General features: G+C 36.6%; 1 protein-coding gene across 1 annotated transcript in view; it reads right to left on the bottom strand.

Moving 5' to 3' along the window:
* PACRG (parkin coregulated) overlaps positions 1-20473 on the bottom strand; it is a 518965-nt gene that overhangs the window by 198828 nt on the left and 299664 nt on the right. The window lies entirely within an intron of this gene.

Here is a 20473-nt window from a genome sequence, read left to right as displayed (position 1 = left end):
CTACATAAAGCATCTATCATAGAATGTCAGAGGTGGTAACAAACTGTGATGCCCCCAGATTATTCCAAGATATAGTCAAAGGCTCTTATTTATAAGATGATGCATCTTCTAAAGAAAAGATTGGCTATGATTAAACTATGTGTCATTTATGGAAGGACAAAGGGAGCCAGGCTACCAATAGGGATGACACCAGGGTCTATACATGGGATGCAGTCCTGACATTATTGAGCTCTAGCTCACATTCCCAATAGCCAGGATCTTCTAGCACCTCAAATTCAGTGTGTTCCAAAGATAAGTTGCCTCCATAAACTTGATATTTTTTCCTACAGACCCCATATTAGTAATGATACAACCAGATTCCCAGCCTCCCAGGGTCAAAAGTGTTGAATATCTCATTTATTTATTGAATACTCTATTGAAGGTGAAAACCAGAATGGTTGTATGGGTACAGAATCGTGAGTGTATCAATTGTTTATCCCTGCATTTCTGACTGGGAATTATAGCTCATTGCCACCTCCCAGCATCATGAGAGAATATTCTACTGCATATCGTTAGCCCAGAAAGAGATCAAAATTCAAAGTTTAGTTTCTACTGAATGCATATGGGTTTTACACCATCTTAGAGTTTTTCAACTTTATGTAGGAGAAATCCTAAATCAAACAAGTTTAAGTTGAGGACCGTCTGTAAACACAAACGTGATGAATGGAGATGGCTCAGGTTTAACTCAGGGAACCAATCTAAATATAACTATGGAATTTTGTTTGTATGATGGCTCATTACCACAGCATTTAGACACACCGCAGGCCATACTATATTCTGAAAACAACTAGAAATAGAAGGCTATCATTTAGCCTAAAAGTTGTAGTAATAAGATATTCAAAAGCAAAGTGTCAGAGGGAAGGTTGGAAGGGTGAAGGGTAGGTGTAGTATTGCACAGTCAGTAGTGGGGGCTCTTTTTCTGGTTTTATCCATTCTAAAACTTGTTTTTTTTTTTTTTCAGGTAACCAGGTACTGAACCTTGACTACTGACCCAGCTCAGTTTAACAGAAGAGAACTTGGGAAGCTGCAGAAATGTTGCTATGAGAATTATGGGCAGTAAACACTTTCAAAAAGAGTACTAAGGAAGCTGAACATGTTTAGGGTTCAGAACTGCATAGAGCTGTGTGAGAGTTCATGCACTAGTACCAGCATATACCAAATGCCTCCATATTCCAGGAATTAAGCAAAGCACTTTACAAGTATGTGTTTACTTAATCTTCATTCGTCAAGTATTTGTTGAGAATGTGTACGTGCCAGTCACTGTTTTAGGAACTGGAGACAGGGAACCGAATAAGAGAGATATGGCACTCATTCCTTTGGGGCTTATCATATGGTATGAAGAAGATAGTGAACAAATACTACAAGTTTGATGAATATTCATAAGATAGATAGGATATTCATAAGAAAGATAAATTATTAAAACAGGAAATCAAAAGGGGCAACCAGCCCAGCTGAGTGAGTAAAGAAGGCTCCGAGGCACAGGGACAGACTCAAGGGATGAGGAGCTGTTACTTAGGTGAAGAATACTCCAGGAGAGGGAACAGCATGCGAGAGGCTGTCTCCTCTTAGAGAAAAGAGTCCTCCTTCTAAAAGGTTGACTCTAGCTCATCGGGATAAAGTTCTACTTAGCAATGTGGGAACAAAACTCCAGAGAGCATAGAAACAGTCTTCTAAATAGTTTTATCATCGTGTAGAGCCCATCTGGTAACTGCAGGAGCCATAGTGGCTACAGAATACTGGCCTTTCACAGCTTCCTTCTTTTAGAATATACATACCAAACAAAGCTTGCAAGAAAACAGCCTAGAATATGCTCATTTACTACCAATGTTAGAGTTTGCCATATAGAATATATTGATTAAGGAGTAAAGCTTTTATATGTATGAGTAATAATAACAAACTTGTGTTGATTAGGTTTATGCCTATCTGTATAGATAATTGATCACTTGGAAATAAACTAATAATCTCTCTCACCATGGACAGTAGTAACAGCTATCAGGAAATAATTATTTCATTTTACTGCAACCTTGATTGAATTAACATGTTTGTGATAAGTGTTATTGGATTGACAATGACTGACAAGTAAAATGTGTGAACCATTACTCTTAATGGCATCTAAAATGGAACTCTGGTCCTCCTAAATGACCAGGGAATAGCTCTAAAGCGTCTGCAGTCACTGTGAAATAAAGCCAGGGTATGCAGTATAAAAGCCCCTTAACTTTATCCAAGAGGGATTTTTTTTTTATATTGCCCCTTTCCACTTCAGTTCCTCTATTTTTCTTCCTCATTCTTGAGGAATTAAGATATACCATTAAGTTGGAAGTCTTTTTGTTCTTACCATCCCAATGGAATTAAATAAAAAAGAGGGCTTTTTTTTTTGAAACAAAGTTCTTTTCCTTTGAAAAAGTATGTTAACAGATATAAAGAATATGATTCTGTAGCTTGAAAGAGCAGAAATGTGTTTATTCTTGTCTTGATGGGCCTGAAAGCTATTGTCAAGACATAAGTGAGGACTTTGAACTCAAGATTTAAGATTTTGAAAAGGGTCTGACATGAGATATCTACTGACATTATAGATCAGCCAGTGGAACCTTTCTATTCAGAGAATTGGATTTCTATTGTATTTCTTACTTCCTTCAGGTATAATCAACAAGATAGAGCTTCCAGATATACAGAAATTGCTGAAGAATAAGGAAAAAATAATTTAAAGTCAAAGTGGTAAAACTTATTCATCTTAGATGGTTATAAGTCATATGATTTTTCTCAAGCATAAAATCCATTATTGCTATAATTTTTGCAAAGTCTGAACATTTTCTACTAGTAGATATGATTCACTAGTGGGGAATCAAGAAAAATGGAAATATTTCTACTTCTTTTAAAACTGGAAACACCAAACAAAATGCAAAAGCAAACAATAAAGTCTCAAAAATATTTTTGACATATACTATAAATGTTAATATCCTTGATATACAAATAGCTATCACAAACCAATAAGACTGAATTTGTTAATTAAAAAATGGTCAAGGACATTATATGTTAATTAAAAAGCGTATAAAGTAAAAAAAAAGAAAACATGGGCAAGGAATATGAATATATAAATTAATAAAACAATAATTAATATTCCAGAATGTTCAGCTTCATTAGTAATCAAAATAACACTACTTTATAATTTTGAATATCATTTAACAAGAAGTTTTTGAAAATTAATACTCAGTGTGGACACAGGTGTGGGAAAAGAGGCACTCTCATAGATACCATATTGTAAGCCATCACAATCTTTCTATAGCAATATAGTATATAGTAGTTCCCCCCTTATCCATGGGGGATATGTTCCACCACCCAGTAAATGCTTGTAATAACAGATAGTACCAAAGCCCACATATGCCATGTTTTTTTTTTTCCATACGTACATTCTTATCATGAAGTTTAATTTATAAGTTAGGTACAATAAGAAATTAGCAATTATAACTAATAGAGCAATTATAACAATATACTATAATAAAAGTTACGTGAATGTGGTCTCTCTCCCTCTCTATCTTATTGTACTATACTCACCTTTCTTGTGGTGATGAGAGAGGACAAAATACCTATATGATGAGATAAAGTGAGAGGAATGATGTAGGAATTGTGACCTAACATTAGGCTACTAATGACCTTCTGACATATGCCAGAAGGAGGATCATCTGCTTTTGGATTGCAGTTGACCCCGGGAAACAGAAACCATGGAAAGCAAAACCATGGATAAAAGTGTGTGTGTGTTGGCGGGGGTGGGGATTACTGTATGTGTATAGTATTTAACCCAGCTATTTCACTTCTGGGCATTTAGTCTAAGGAAGTATGCACCTGTGCAGAAAGTCATAGGGAAGGATGTGATAGATATTATTTATAATTAGACACAATCTAAATGTTCCCAAAACAATGGATTAAGTAAAATCAGGTATACCCATATAATGGAAAATTACAAAGTTACCAAAGTCACCTAATAGAAAAATATTTTAAAAATAGGAAAATGTTTATAAGATACAGGGGAGGAAAAATGTAGGTTATAAAACTATGATATCATTTTGTAGAATACAATGTAAACAGAGAAATTTATATACTTAGCTGCTAACAGTAGAGACTATCTTTTCCATAGGCATACGTACACAGAGGATTTTATTCCATTAAAAAAAAACACGCTTTTTTATACTGCTTAAAAAATATTTAGCGTATTTACCTAAAAATATTATTTTTCATGATCATGACTTTGTATATTTTAATTTAGTGGAATGCAGAACTCTCTCCTCATGCTTTCGCAGTATTTTCTTGATTATTCTTAACCATTTATATCTTGAGACAAACTTTAAAATAATTTGGTCAGCTTAAAAATATGCTTGAGACTAACTGGGGATGTACTGTATGGTGACTAATATAACAAAATAAAAATTATTAAAAAAATAAAATAAAATATGAAAAAAATAAAATATTTTAAAAAGAAAAAAATATGCTTGAGACTGATAAAAATTTCAATAAATTTAGAAAATATTTTGGGGGAAATTTGCATCTTTACTACTGAATCTTTCCATTAGAAACATGTATCTCTTCAATTTTCCTTGTTGTCTTTAAGCTCCTCAGGAAAGCTTTACAGTATTTTTCATTTAGATTCTGCATAATTTGTTAGGTTTACTCAAAGGAATTTTATACTTTGATACTATTTGTCTAAGACCATTTTATTCTGATATGCATTCTAAAAATTCTTGATAACATACACAAAAACATGTTATTTTTATATATTTATTTACTGGTGAACTTACTTCTCTTACTGGCTCTATTGTTTTTGAGTGAATTCAGTGGGGTTCTATAAGTAATTATATTATCACAAACATTAATAAATTGATCTTAACTTTTCTAGTATTTATTTTCGGTCATACGTCAGAGGCCAGAATTTCTAAAAGAAAATGCAGTATTACAATGCTGAGAGTAGACATTTTAGTCTTTGAATCATTCTCATTTATTTTGATATCTTAAATGACTTTTTTTATTTTATTGTATCAAGTATGTATAATATAAAATGTCATCTGACCATTTGCAAGTGTGCAATTCCGTGGCATGAATTACATTCACGAAGTTGTGCAACCATCACCACTATCTATTTCCAAAACTTTTTCGTGACCCAAAACAGCCCCTGGTAACCTCTCATCTATGTGCTATCTCCAAGAATTTGCCTATTATAGATGTCCTAATGATGTATCTTAAGTATTTTTTAAATTTAAAATATTTTATTAATATTTAAGATTGTTTGGCCTAATATATTAATTGAATTGGACTGAAATGGACATAAATTTTGCTTATCAAGGGGTGCTAATCATGTAATTCATTAATTTACAGAGTATAATGAATTCACAGTATGTTTTCAAACTAAATGTACGTTTCAAGATTGTAGAAAATTTTTCTCTTCCCAAACAGAATTCAGCTGCTAAATAAATGTGATATGGCCAAGTTCTCATATTCTTGGGCAATCAAAGCATTAGAGACTTAGCTCAGCTATTATGGGCATCCAGGAAACCTATGATAAAGGCAACAATTTTGTCTTTAATTCATTGTTTTCCAGTAAGTGTTATGTTAAAAATAAAAGCATCAATTTTTCTCTCATCCCATACAGAAAGGAACTGTCTTTATACAAAATGCAAATTTTCTATCAAAGCTTTGTTATTAGAAGTACTTAATTTTTATACTTTCTCAATTGACAAGAATATATTCTGACTTTAGGACCATAGAACGCAGTTTAGTGTTTGGTGAGTGTTTGGCTTTTCTTTCCCTTAAATACTTAGTTTTAAGAATAGATATATAATTAATAATTTTTTAATAAATGAATGTATTCATTACCAACATGGTCTTAACAATAGAGTCCTCAGCATGATCGATGTTATACTCACAACTTTGTAGACATAAAGGAACCTGAATAACAATGTAATCCCGCACACTCCTCACTCTTGCTGCAGCCAAGGTTGGGCCTTTGCATGCTTTCATACATCATGAACACCTCTAACAGTAACAGAGAGTGAACTTACCCATACCCTGCTCTGTCAGAAAGCAGTGCAGGGTTTGTCTCTTTGCACCTTGCTTCCCTGTCCCTAGACTGCCTGCTGGCTCAGTTCAGCCAGAAGGAATGGGCCACAGATGGACTGATGACCCAAGCAAGGAGTTGGCCAGCCTGACTCCATCCTCAGAATAAGACCAAATCACAATCTGCTGTGACAAGCAGGCACTACTTCTAAGAATTACAGTTACATTTCTTCCTCTGGTGGGGAAAGGTTCCTAAATTTGCTCCAGCTTTAAGACAGTGGAAGTAGTCGACTATAAAGAAGGCTATAACATGCACAGGCTTTTCACCTAACCAGGAAGTTGGGGCACTAAACAGAAGGTAGAAGAATATGTCCATTTCCGAGAAGGATCCCCCCTTTCCACCTCAAAGCAAGAGTTTTGCTAAGTTTGGCATCAATATCTGGTACAATTGTGGAATGGATCATTTAAGCAAGTTATTTGAGGACCCCCAAGAAAATACTATTTAGCCAGGGTGAGTTCTCTGGAATATCAGGCCAAGCTTACTTCATATATTCTGATAAGTTTTCTCATAAAGGAGATCATAGACAGACTATCAGCAAGGCATCTGGCAAGATCTCCTTTGTAGGCAAGGCACAGAAATGGTTGAAGAGTTAGGCTTTTTTTTTCTTTCCTGTGTGAACAATTGAATCCAAGTTATATGCTCGGATGATTTGGTCCAACTACAATACCACCGAGGTCCCTACTTGATCTAATCCATTTTCCATCTAACATTTTTATTGTAACTTTGATGAGAGTTATAGAATTCAAATCTATTAATTTTTCAATGACCGAAAGTTAGGAAGTCTGCAGAGATAGGACCATGAAGGAACACCAAGAAGGTAAAAGTGATAATTTGTTATGATTACCACCTTGACTTGGCACTATGCTAAACATTCTACTCGTATAATTGGTTAATCCTTACATCATCTCTGGGCAGTAGGTTTTATAATCCCCTGGGAGAAATGAAATAATTCATTTGCCAAAACCACACAGCTAGTTCATGGCAGGCTGGGGTCTGGTTTGCATGAGCTCAAGGCCTGTGCTCACGGTGGTTAGACCGTATTTCCTCCCAACATCTTAGCAAGTCCTGGTGGAAATGCTGCCAGACTTGGAACATGTTCAGGAGATGTTCAGAGCTGCACAGCAAACACAGACTTTAGCATGGACTCTGGACAATCAGACTGGACACCTGCTAGGTCTTGAGCTTAAGCAGCTTCCTCTTAAGGAACAAGTCATCGGATGGAGCTGAGTTTTCTGGCATCTTCTGAGACAGCAAGCGACACTCTGTAGTAGCGCTATTTCCTGACTAGAACTCAGCCCTCGTGGGGAAGGATTAAGATTGCCAGATGAAGTTTTAGCCTTGGTGATGAAAAACCTTTGCCTTAATCAAGACAGAGAATGATGATGTTTATGATAACATTTATTACACTTACATTGTGTGCTCTGGTAAGAGCCTGAAACGTATTAGCTCATTTGATCGCTGAAATAACCCATAAGTTGGGTGCTATTCTTCTGCCAATTTTATAGACTGAGCCCCAAAGTGGTTAACTTGTCTGAGAGCTCAGAAGTGGTAGAGTTACAATTTTGACCAAATAGTCTGACTTCAGAGAATCTGCTCTTAACCATCACATTATACTGGAAAATTGATGAACTTTGTTTATTTGATAATGGTAAAGGGACAGTCAATACATGGTGAATTCAGTTTGAGAATGTAATTTCCTATTTTTGGCTCTTTATCCCTTTTATTCAACTGTGCTTTTTTGGCAAGGACAGCTATATGTTCTATTCCCATCAGCTCATCTTTGTTTTGCATCTCTCAGACTTATTTTCTCTGTTCAGAAAGGGCAGGGCCTGATTTCTACTCCCCATCACAGGTCCAGAAGGAATGCTTTCTCTGGTAAGTGACCAGCTAACTATTCAAATATTTCTGGAGTTGACTAACCCCTGACTATCATCCTTGCATCTACTAACACATTATTTCTGGACAGGAATTCTTACAGTTTTATAGTAATGACTTTTTCAGCGGGGATTTATGGGTGGTAAGGTAACTGACAGTGTGAGAAATAGGTAGAGAGGAAGAATGAACAGCAATCATCAGATAGCTGGATTTTATAATCCCACCTGACTATGATTGCTCATATTCAACACAACACTTACCGCTCATTAAGAGCCTGCTTCTCACCTGGTCTCAGCATTTCTGCACATACGATCACGTAACGATCACAACAACTCTCTGAGATACGTATTAACTTCCTTATTTTGGAGATGCAGACTCATCTCCTGAGCTCAAGGAGCTGGACTAATTTGCACAAAATGGGAGAGCCTGCTATAGAAGCAAGGGCCAGGTTCCTTTCCAGTGGCCACACTATTCTCAAAAAGGACAGAGAGAGGTGGTCTTTAGTTCAGCTACTGAAAGTTCACAAGATGGAGGTGACTTCCTTATAAAATGGATATTTTAAGCTATAAGATTTCAGATTCCATTTCCCGCAATAGCTATGGGTTCTCATTTGGGAATCCGAAGTGGTCAGTATAGGCTAGGTTTGCTGCAGGAATAGATTAACCCTTAAGTCTAGTTGGCTTCACACAGAAAAGGACCATTTCACATTCATGGTAGATATCCAATTCAGTTTAACACAGGGCAGGGAGGAGAGAGAGTAGGAGCATTACTTACTAGCATTATGTTCATTTGCTCTGAAAAGCCTAGTTTGGAGGGAACACACACCTCTTCCATTCACAGCCCATTGGCAGTGTTAGTCCCATGCTTCCACAGAACTGCATAAGAGAAATGCTGGGGAGCTTTAGATACTTGGTGCTCAGTAAATGTCTTTGACATAGAATTTAATGTTATTTGTGGAAACTAACTTCTCCTTTCCCCCAACCTGTACTATGGGCAGGTTGCATGAACTAGGTTAATTCGGTCAATGTGTTCCATTCTTTGACCACAGTTCAAGGCTGGGCATGTGCCCCTAGGCGGTATAATCACAGTGAATCTTTGACTTTTACTTTTTCTGGAAATTCAGGGACAAAAACACTTTCTCTTTCCTATAAATGTACGTAAGTAAGCATGTAATCCCTGGATCTACCTGGAACACCCGGGGCCCAAGAAGGGAGCCAGCTTTAAGATGATCTTGCATAAAACAAAGCAGAGAGTAACAGTGGTGAGCCATGCTTGAAATGCTTGTAATAAGACCCATCTCTGGATTGTTCTGTTACGTGAGTTATCAAGCAAACCTGACTGACAATTTGAATCATTTTGGTTTTTATTTTTTTGCATTTTGTAACCAAAATAATCCTAATACACTTCTTTTCCATATTTCCAGTACAAATTAGGTATTTTCTTCTTAAATCAAACATCATTACTTTTTTATAGTATCAGTTTAAAAATAATTTACCTGGAAAATTTCTAGGTAGATAAGTAAAGTTATTAGATCATAAATAAAGAGTAATGCATTTCAGATGTACTTGCTCCTAATTAAACAGAATTCTCAAAACAATTTTTTATATTGTGATATGGATTCTCATGTTTTATCCTTACTTGGTATATTCTCAAAACAATTTTTTATATTGTGATATGGATTCTCATGTTTTATCCTTACTTGGTATATTTTTTCCATTGAGTATTCTTCAACAAGAATATCTTGCTTTTTAAAATGTTATTGCTACTTAAATGTTAAGTTGCTTTAGCTGTGTCTGTGCATGTTTATCCTTTATAGCTGGGTGACCTCAACTCATTAGAGCTCTCCTAATGAGGCCACTGTCTTATGTGCTATTTGTAGATCAGTGATATTTCTGTAATTCTTTAGCAGCTGGAGTCGACTTGCCTCCTACTAGACCATCTCACAAATGTATGTTACTGCTTATAAACAGGATCACATGAGAGAATGCAAGATGAATAAACAAAAAATTACACTCACCACTTACATAATTTCTCTAGTAGATGGAAAACATTATGTCATTATACTCTGTTTTTTCATATTAGGGATTTTTACAAAATAGTTTTTATATGATATACATTATAGTGGCAAGCCCAAACGGCCACTTTTCCCTTTTGATAATGACACCTATACAAATTTTCGTATGGATGGCAGTTATGCACCTGATCAAATTAATTTTGCAAGTATTTTGATGCATTGACGATGTACTAGCAAGCCTATTAGGTGCTGTTGAGAATATATTATTTACTTGGATTATGTTCTATGGGACACAGAAAGGAAGATATAAAGTTCTGTGGGGGAGAGAAAGTGGGGTGGGGAGAGGGTGGGAGTTTAGGGTAAGCAAGGGAGAGAAGAAACAGAAGAGGCGCCACAGAACAATTCCTATTTGAGCTAGGCCTTGAAGGTCCCTTACCACTGAGGCCCTGGGGATGTGACAGTGGGCATTTTAAAAAGAAAGACAAGGTACAGAATTAGAAAAGAAATCTTATGGTACATTTAGTTTGCCTATAGCTAACAGGGCACACAAAGGGAAATACAGTTGACCTTTGAACAACATGAACGGCAGGGGTTCACTTATATGCAGATTTTTCAATAAACACTGTGTAGTACTATAAATATATTTTCTCTTCCTTATGATTTTCTTAATATTTTCCCCTAGCTTGCTTTATTATAATATAGTATATATCCTTACAACATACAAAATATGTGTTAATTGTGTGTTTATGCTATCAATAAGTCTTCCAGTCAACAGAAGACTATTAATAGTTAAGTTTTGAGGGAGTCAAAAGTTATAAACAGATTTTCAACTATGCGGGGGGGCGGGGGGGCTGGCGCCTCTAAACTCCGCATTGTCCAAGGGTCAATTGTAATAAGAGATAAGGTCAAAAACAATTTGCAGCCAGATATTTACAAGGAATCCTTGAAGGTCATACCAAAGAATTTAAAGTAGGCTGAAAGTAGAGGAGAGTCTGTCCTTGAAAGAGGGAGGCGTATCAGTTAAGATTTGAGGATTGAAAGCTTCATGCCTCCAAGAGCTAACGTGTGTGGCCCGGGGCATAAGATAATAGCAGGAATACTGGCTTGAGATGTTAAGAGGTGAGACTTTTGGGACAGCACAGCAGGTAGAAAGTTAGCCGGTATGTGTGGGGGTAATTATGGAAGAAAGAGACCTAAACAGCAGGTATAGTAAGAATGTGCATGAAAACCTGGCTTTAGCTAATTCTTAAGGGTTATATACATGGGAGAGATCCCAGCAGGCCCAGATGTTGAGCCAAAGCTGGGAGAGGGAAGAACTTTGGTTGCTGTCCATCACAGGGAGACAAAGTTTGAAATTTATGTTGAACAGGTTAGCTGTCAGAATAAATACTCTTCAAGAGTATATAGACTTTAAAATATCTTATTCATAATGTCCACGGTATGACTGCATTTTCTGGCCTGCTGAGGTTGGATGGGCTCTGGACTAGATCTGGCAAATGAGTAATGAATATAAATGAAATACGTTACTTCCAGGATGGAGCACTTTGTTACCAGAAAGAGATCCTTTGGACCTCTTGTTTCCTCCGGTGCTGTCAGCAGTGACATCCATCAGGCTGGGCCCCTAAGCGATTGCTGTGAACAAGATCCCCCCTGACAACCTGCAATAGGCACTTAGCACATACAAGAAACAGACCTTCATTCTAAGCCACTTACTGTTTTAAGCTTTTTGATTTTGGAGATTGGTTGTTATTTCAACATAACCTAGCCTGTTGTGATTGATAAAATTCCCTTTGTCATATTAAGGAGAATTTTCTTCTATTCTTAGTTTGTTTTAAAAACACAAATGGGGGGCTACTGGGTGGCTCAGTCGGTTAAGCGTCTGCCTTCGGCTCAGGTCATGATCCCAGGGTCCCATGTTGGACTCTCTGCTCAGTGGGGGAGTCTGCTTCTCCCTTGCACTCACCCTCTGTGCTCTCCCTCCCTCTCACTCTCTCTCAAATAAATAGATAATATTTAAAAAAAAAAACCACAAATAGGTATTGGTTTTTATCAAATGCATTTTGCCATCATTTGAAATGATCATGTAATTTTTAATAACCCTTTAATACACTAACGTAAATTGCATTAACTGATATTTCTATTGTTAAGCCACTCTTATGTTCCTATAATAAAACCAACTTTGCCATGAGATACTGTACTTTTTATATATTGATGGATTCAGTTCTCTAACAATTTTGTTTAGAAATTTTTCATCGATGTTCATGGATGAGATTGTCCTAGAAGATTCCTTCTTGTAATGTCCTATAATGAAATTGTTGCTATCAAGGCTATGCTAGCTTCATACAATGAGTTGGCATGTCATATAATATTAATAATAATATTATTATTCTCATTTTATAGATTAAGCAACGGTGTCACATGGAGTAAAGCAACTTGCCCTGGGTCCAATGGCTACTAAATGGTACCGCCAGATTCGAAGCTGGCTGGTCTGATTCCATAGTTTATGCTCTTAGCCAGTATACTGTCCTGTTGATCTGCATGTAGGATTAAGAGTTTTAAGAGCCAGTAAAGAGAAAGTTCATTGTTACAGAATGAATAAAGAATAAGGTAAGAAGCCAAAAATCTCTAACCAAACAAATACCAGATCCTGCAAACCTATAATAAACATATATATATAGAGAGAGGAGAATGAACATAATGGATTCATAAAGAAGAGAACAAAACACTATTAAGAAGCAATAATTAGAATAAAAGTAAGTTACAGTAACTAACAAAATATTCAGTGAAAATTCTGGAAGATGATCTTAAAGAAATTTCCCAGGAAGTAGAACTAAGCCGAATCAGGAAATCTGAGCAAAAATATAAAGAAATTGGAGAATCAACCCACAAATTTATATATATAATTTATATAATTTAAAATTTAACTATAATAATATATATAATTTATTTCTATATATGCAGGAATTATAGACAGAATTAGAGAATCAACCCACAAAGTAATTTTATATATATAATTTATGCATAATATATTTATATATAATAATCTTATATATATAATTTATATACATATGCAGGAATTACAGACAGAAATAAAATAGAGGGAGAACATTATTACAGGAGGAATACATGAATGGCCTCTAGTGTTGAAAGATATATGTCCCTAAATTGAAATTTCCCAGTACAATGAAGGAACATACAGCCGCATCAAAGCATATCAACATAAAATTTCACATCACCAGAAATAAAGAGAATATCCAGAAAGCTTTCAGAGATTGGGGGAAACAGGCCAAAGGCAAATAACCAAAAACACGAATAGCATCAAGATGTTCAAAGCAAGGTAAAAACTTGGGAGACAATGGAGACAAGACCTCAAAATTCCAAATGAATGTTATTTTCAACATAGCCAAACTAATAAGTATGATGGAAGGATTTCCAGACAAGCAATGATTAAAACTAAACTTTTCATGTACTTACAGGAAACTACTGGAAAATGTGCACTATAAAAATGATGAGGAAAACAAGACAAACAGCTAAGGAAAAAGACAGTAAACCTGAGAGAGGAATAACAATGGTGTTAGGTCACTGGGACCAGACTGGAGCAGAAAGAGAGTGGAAGGACCCAAAACTCCAGAAAAAGAAAGAAAATTGATGTTCTGAACATTTGGAAAGTAACATTCATTTGCTAGATCTTAAAGTATTTTAAAAAAAAGTAAGTATATACAAATCAAGCAAACTAAATGAGAGACAATTATCAATGCTAAGCAAAACAAGTTGTCTAAGGAAAGAAATGTAATCATAGTAGATGTGTGATTTGTAGTGAATAGGACTGATGTGATCACAATAGTGTAACAACTAATTATTAATCTGACCAAAATTGTGATATAACTATATTGTAAGGATGGAGGGGGGAAGAAGATAAGTTTGTGAAAGAGAGCTAAATTTTTTTTTTTTTTTTTTTAAAGATTTTATTTATTTATTTGACAGAGATAGAGACAGCCAGCGAGAGAGGGAACGCAAGCAGGAGGAGTGGGAGAGGAAGAAGCAGGCTCATAGCTGAAGAGCCTGATGTGGGGCTCGATCCCATAACGCCAGGATCACGCCCTGAGCCGAAGGCAGACGCTTAACCGCTGTGCCACCCAGGCGCCCCGAGAGCTAAATTTTTAAAAGTTGAGATGTAAGTGACATATAACATTGTATTAGCTTCAGGTATACAATGTAATGATTTTGTGATTAGTATAAATTACAAAGTGATTACTGCAATAAGCCTAGTTAACACCTTTCACCACATATAGTTACAAAAAAAGTTTTTCTTGTGATGAATGCTTTGAATATCTACTCTCAGCAATTTTTAAATATCACGGTATTATTAACTATAGTCAACATGATGTACATTACAACCCCATGACTTATTTTAATATTTTTATATATTTACTTTGTATATTCATATTTATTTTATGTATTTATTTTATAACTGGAGGTATGTACCTTTTGACCTTCACCCATTTCTCCCACTCCCAACACCCAACCTCTGGGAACCACCAATCTCTTCTTTGTTATCTATGAACTTTTTTGTTTTGTTTTGTTTTAGTTTCTTGAGATTCCACATATGAGATCATATGGTGTTCGTATTTCCCTGACTTATTTCACTTAGTGCAATGCCCTTGAGGTTCATCCATGTTGTCAAAAATGGTAAGATTTCCTCATTTTTTATGGCTGAATAATATTCCATTATATATATGTGTATACACACACACACACACACACACACACACACACACACACACACACGATTTCTTTATTCATTCATTCATCCATGGACACCTTGGTTATTTCCATATCTGGCCATTATAAATAATGTCGCAGTGAACTTGGGGGTGCACATATCTTTTTGAATTAGTGTTTTTCTCTTCTTCAGATAAATACCCAGAAGTGTAATTGCTAGATTATGTTAGTTCTTTTTTACATTTTTTGAGGAAACGCTATACCATTTTCCAGAGTGGCTGCACCAGTTTGCACTCCCACTAACGGTGCACAAGGGCTCCCTTCTCTCTACATCTTTGCCAACAAGTTATTTCTTATGTTTTTGATAACAGCCATCCTGACAGGTATGAGGCGATATCTCACTGTGGTTTCGATTTGCATTTTCCTGACAGTGATGTCAAGCATCTTTTCATGTGCCTATTGGCCATCTGTGTGTCTTCTTTGGAAAAATATCTATTCAAATCCTCTGCTCATTTTTTAAATTGGATCTGTTTTTTGTTATTGAGTTGTATGAGTTCTTTATATATTTTGGGTATTAACCCCTTATCAGATACATGATTTGCAAATATTTTCTCTCATTCAGTAGGTTGCTTTTTCATTTTATTTATCATTTCCTCTGCTGTGCAGAAGCTTTTTAGTTTGATATAGTTCCACTGGTTTATTTTTGCTTTTGTTGTGAGAGCTAAATTTTGATCATTACTTGGTAACTGGCAGTCTCCACCAAAACCATAAGGTTGGGAACAATCAGACAGTGGGAACAACCTCTCAAAGTAGTTCTCAAATCAAGACTTTTTTCTTGTGATTAATGATCATTTCTCCCTTTTATCTGTAACCACAACAAATTATTTGGGAGTCCTTTTGCATCTTATGGTTGTTTTTTTTTTTCTTTTATTTTTTACATTCTACCTTGGCTTTTTTTTATAAGTTATTGCCTTAACTTAATTTTTCATTCTTTCCCTACTNNTTCATACAATAACCATCTATTTTAACCCACTAATGGTTACTTTTAAGGCCTAAAAGCTTAACATTATATTTTTCTAATTATTCACAGCATGAAAGAAGCAACATCTCTTGATACCATAATTGTAAGCTAGAAGATGATCATTCATCTGGTTCTACCAGCTCATTCCCTACCTTGTTCTCATTCCCAGCATCTTGTGGGAGGCTATGGGGTGTCAAGTGTCATCCTGGCCCTGGTCAGCTTGGCCTTGACCCAGCAGCAGCAGCAGCATCAAGAGGGGGGCTTGTTAGAAATCCAGTCCCCAGACCCATCTCACAGCTACTATGTGGGACCTGCATTCACCAGGTGATTCATACGCACTTGCATGTGCTTCATACGTACTTGCAGGTGCTTCATACGTACTTGCAGGTGCTTCATACGCACACTGAAGTTTGGGACATGGTGCTTTAGAGGCAGGCTGTCTACTTGGATTGGTAAAGATTGTAGATCTTGGAGTTGAAGGTCAGGCAGTGGAGGAAGGACCAGCATCATACTTTTCAGGGTCAAGAGGTTTACTCTTCTTCCACAGGCAAAAAGACACTAATTTAAGTAGCTGTTTGTTGTTTTAAACATGATGCTATGTTTTTTCTAAGAACCAAGGCTCATACCAATTACATCTTTACCTAGAATATTTTTATCGATATAAATTGATCCTCTAAACATGTGAAACTTTTTTACATTAAATTCTACCTTTCTACAATTAAAATAACTATTCCTTCCTTCTTTTTTCTTATTTGTCCCAATATATCATTTATTTTTAAACTATTCAATTATTATTTAGTTTTATATACAGGGAGTTTTTATTCAGTTTTTTTCCACAAACCAATTTGAAAGTTATTTTTCATAGCTAATATATTTGACTTCATGTTTTTCACCTTATTTATGCTTTTGACACTTAACACTTCCTTCCTGCCTACTCAGTTTTTGTCATTTTAATATGTAGGCTCTGTTTTAACTACTTTGATCCTTTTCATGATTTTGAAGGCTTACATCCAATTTCCTTGGATTTTTAGACACATTACTCCAAAATAATTACTTGATATTTCATGCAGTTTTGAAACTCTTTTCCATCAACTTAACTCTAGATTTAGTGGCTTTTAATATTAACTGCTTTTCACACTATGACATCCTCATTTCGGGGTCCTTAACTTGGCTTTACCTCCTGAGAGTTGGAGCACATTCTCAGTAAGTTCTTGTATGAGACAGGTAGGCATTTACCTATGAGTCCTCCTTCTTTTTTTTTTTTTTTTACAAAAATGTTCATGCAGTTTGTTATGTACATCAGGTCTTTTACTCATGTGAACAGAATGAAACGTACCCAAGGTGGCTCTCTTCCAATGCTCACTGTTGTCTGGAATTTACTGTTGGTAAAGTTCTTAACCCTGGTTACTTTTATTTCTTTGTGTGTAGCTTCCCCCACCCCCCTCTTGTGGGTTTCTGCCTCTGTCCCCAAGATGTCATATCTCCCTGAGTCCTGAGGATGTCAGACCAGTTTCTATGGGCTTCTCCTGGCTCCTGCACTAAGTGCTGCGGAGGTATGCTCTTCCTCTCATTGTTCAAGATGTTTCCTTCCTTGTGTGCAGCAGCCTTGTATGAATGGCCCCATGTGGCGGTGTTAGTGCGATTGCTCTGGCTGGTCCTGAAGACAGAGATTCCCAAACCCGGTGCTTGTGACCGCTCTTGGTGTCTTTTCATCCTTCTGGCCGTTACTGGAATCCCTTTCTGAGTTTCATATGCAGAGTTTCTAGAGGATTCTTTCTGGTATTACTCTGCTGGATTTTGATGCATTCATGTTTTCCTAACCAGATGGAGTAAATGGAAACCTACATCCCATAGTTCACATGGCTGAGAGGGTTCATCTCATCCTTGCCCTACAAAGTTTTGCTCTTGCTCTCAGCAATCAGTGATCCATTGTCAACCCTGACTACTTTATACCAGTATTTTTTGAAGTCTTGACCCAGAATAACCCAAGAAGGTGGAAATCAGAAAGTGGGAGGAAAGGGGAACAACTATAACTGTGCCATAAAGCAACATAAATGGAATGAGGTTTTAGATGCACACTCTTCTGGTTATTACTGAATGGCCGCACTTGGGGTCTTGAGCCAGAGAGAGAAGGAGAAAGAAAAAGTGTCTTCTTATCTGTTTTCATATTAGAAAGCCTAGAGACACTGAATGTGTCCATTTTTTCCTATCAGAATGATCAGCCTTGTAATTCAACCCCAGATTCTAGAAGTAGATAGGCAGCTCAACCCAGTCCTTATCCTTGCAGGGAATGTACGTATTTTGCTTTACTAGTATAGATATTAGTTAGAATTTGAGGACAACTATTCAAAAACTGCTAGCTGGTGATGGTAAGGTTAATTTTTGCCCTTGGAGACAGTCAAAATTATACTAATAGTACAGCTTGAAAAATCAGGTACGCACGCCTGTTACATGTTATGCCAATTATGTGCATCAGCCTACTTCCGGATCAATTAGCTTCAATCCAGAATTCACCTGAAAGATTTAGTTTATGCACGTAATGTTTTTTACACTGTGCCAGAACTGTGCATGATCTTGCATAATCAGTATTCCTTCCTGAGAAAAACTGACTTTTAGTGATGTAAGTAGATTGAGAACAAGCCAAGTTAGATTCAGGGTCAGTATATAATAGCCGAAGCCCAGGACGGAAAGCATTGATATCTACCAAAATAAATTTTCATTGCCTTTGGAATGTTGAATTATCAAATTCATATACAGTTCATTTTACCTGACAAAACATGTTTACTGAGTTCTTAATAATGTTTTCACTTGTGAGCAAATTACCTCTAGTATGTGTGTACTGTAAATTTTGTCCTTAGAACACATCACTTCTCTTAACTCATTTAAATATCTTTAAAATACAGATCAAACAAAATTGAAAATCAATTCACCTTGGTCTGCAATGCTCTACTTCGGTATGTTTTAACCGTAAACAGTATAATCAAAATATTACTTAGAAACTCTCTTTCTGCCCTTCAGTGCTTTCAATGGAGGTATGAGTGAAAAAGTCCTGAGAAAACTGTGATCCTAACAAGAACAGATTCTTTTAAAGAAAAGAACAGATTTCTGGATGTTGCTGCTATTGTGCTGGGTGCAGGGGCAAAGGCTCATGTACTGTAAAGATAGTTCCTGGGGAGAATGTTCTGGGCCTTTTTATTTGTCAATAAAACTTGTACATCATGCTTTAGAAAATGTAGCATTTCGGCTAGAATTTAACATATTCAAAAATTGTGAGTTCTTAGAATAAATCACATTTGGAAAGGATTTTACTGTCACTCAGTATTATATGTCCTTCCTGAAGGACTTCAAAGATCAGCCCTTCGACTCAGCTGATGCATGAGGGGAGAGGAAGCCTCTTTAAAGTGTCACTTCTCTTTCCATGTTACTTTTCACAGAAGGTCGCCTGTCCTTTTGCTTGGTTTTACTTCTATGTCTTGGTGGAAATTTGGAGGGGTCAGTTACAGATCTCTTACAAAAAAAAAATCTCAGAAACATGAGAGCAAGCTTCAGAGTTGATGCAGTTTAAACAGTGACAGCAGAATGGCCAAAATCTAGAATTCTAATGATACTTAATTCAAATCGATAAAAAGCTCACCATAGATAAGATGAAATCATCCAGCCTGTGGGAAATGACCCTATGTTGAACTATTTAGTTCCTGTTTTGGTCAAAGCACATGGCAAGGCACCTTTGAGACAGTGAGGGTGGGCTTCCCCTGGATCCTAGGATATTGAGCAGGTGTCCGGTCAATCATCCCAGGAAGTGGTTCATCCTGGACTAGGGAGTGAGCCAGAGCTTGCAGTGGGGGAAGCAGGCCACATGCCTAGGGCAGCTGTGGCTGGGAAAAGGTGGGATGTCCCTGCCTAGGAGATGTTCAGTGCCACCCCTCCGCTTTCCAGCAGCAGCGTGGATGGATAACTCTGGTGCGCACAGAGCCTGGGGCATGATTAGTGGGTGGCAAGGGCCTAGGCCTGGCCATTCCCAATCTGAGGAGAGGCCACCATCCCCTCCTGGAGCCTTGTCCCAGGACGATGGCTCTATTATAAGGGTCACCAGCAGCAGCTGTGGAGCGAGATGTGGAGGCTGGACCCAGAGCAATGCAGGGCTTGTGTGGGAATCTTTATAGACTGTCTCAGTGGCAAATGAAAATCTCAGAAACGCTTTGGAAGGGGGCTGCTTTCAGACAACTAGTCCAAAGAGATTCATGCCTGAAGAACCTGGCCATAGAGAGAAAGCATTTCATTCTACAAACAAAGAAATAAAGTCAATGACAGGGTTACTCTAGAGTTTCCCCAAGTAACCTATCACAGATAAAAAAAAAAATTCAAATATTTGGTAACATTAATTCTTCTCCATTGAAAACTTTTCCTAAAATTATGAATCCTACTACCTAAAAGATCCTAAATAAAACTGGGCTTATACTGTAATTTAAAAACTAGGTATATCATTTGAAAAGAACTTGGAAGTTAGTGGTGGCGTAGAATACAAAGACACATACTTTTGTGTGTATAAATTAACATTAATGCTTCTGTCATTACTGGGAAGCATTTTAAATAGTATAAACCCTGTGCAATTTAGTTTATTTATGTGCTGAAGCCTCAGTGCAGTATCAATAATGGGATAGGGTAGATTTGGGATGTCTGGCCTCGTAAGTCAATCTAT

The sequence above is a fragment of the Ursus maritimus genome, unplaced genomic scaffold (genome assembly GCF_017311325.1).
Source record: "Ursus maritimus isolate PB19 unplaced genomic scaffold, ASM1731132v1 scaffold_13, whole genome shotgun sequence".
NCBI classification, from domain to species: Eukaryota; Metazoa; Chordata; class Mammalia; order Carnivora; family Ursidae; genus Ursus; species Ursus maritimus.
This window is presented reverse-complemented; position numbering and strand designations above follow the sequence as displayed.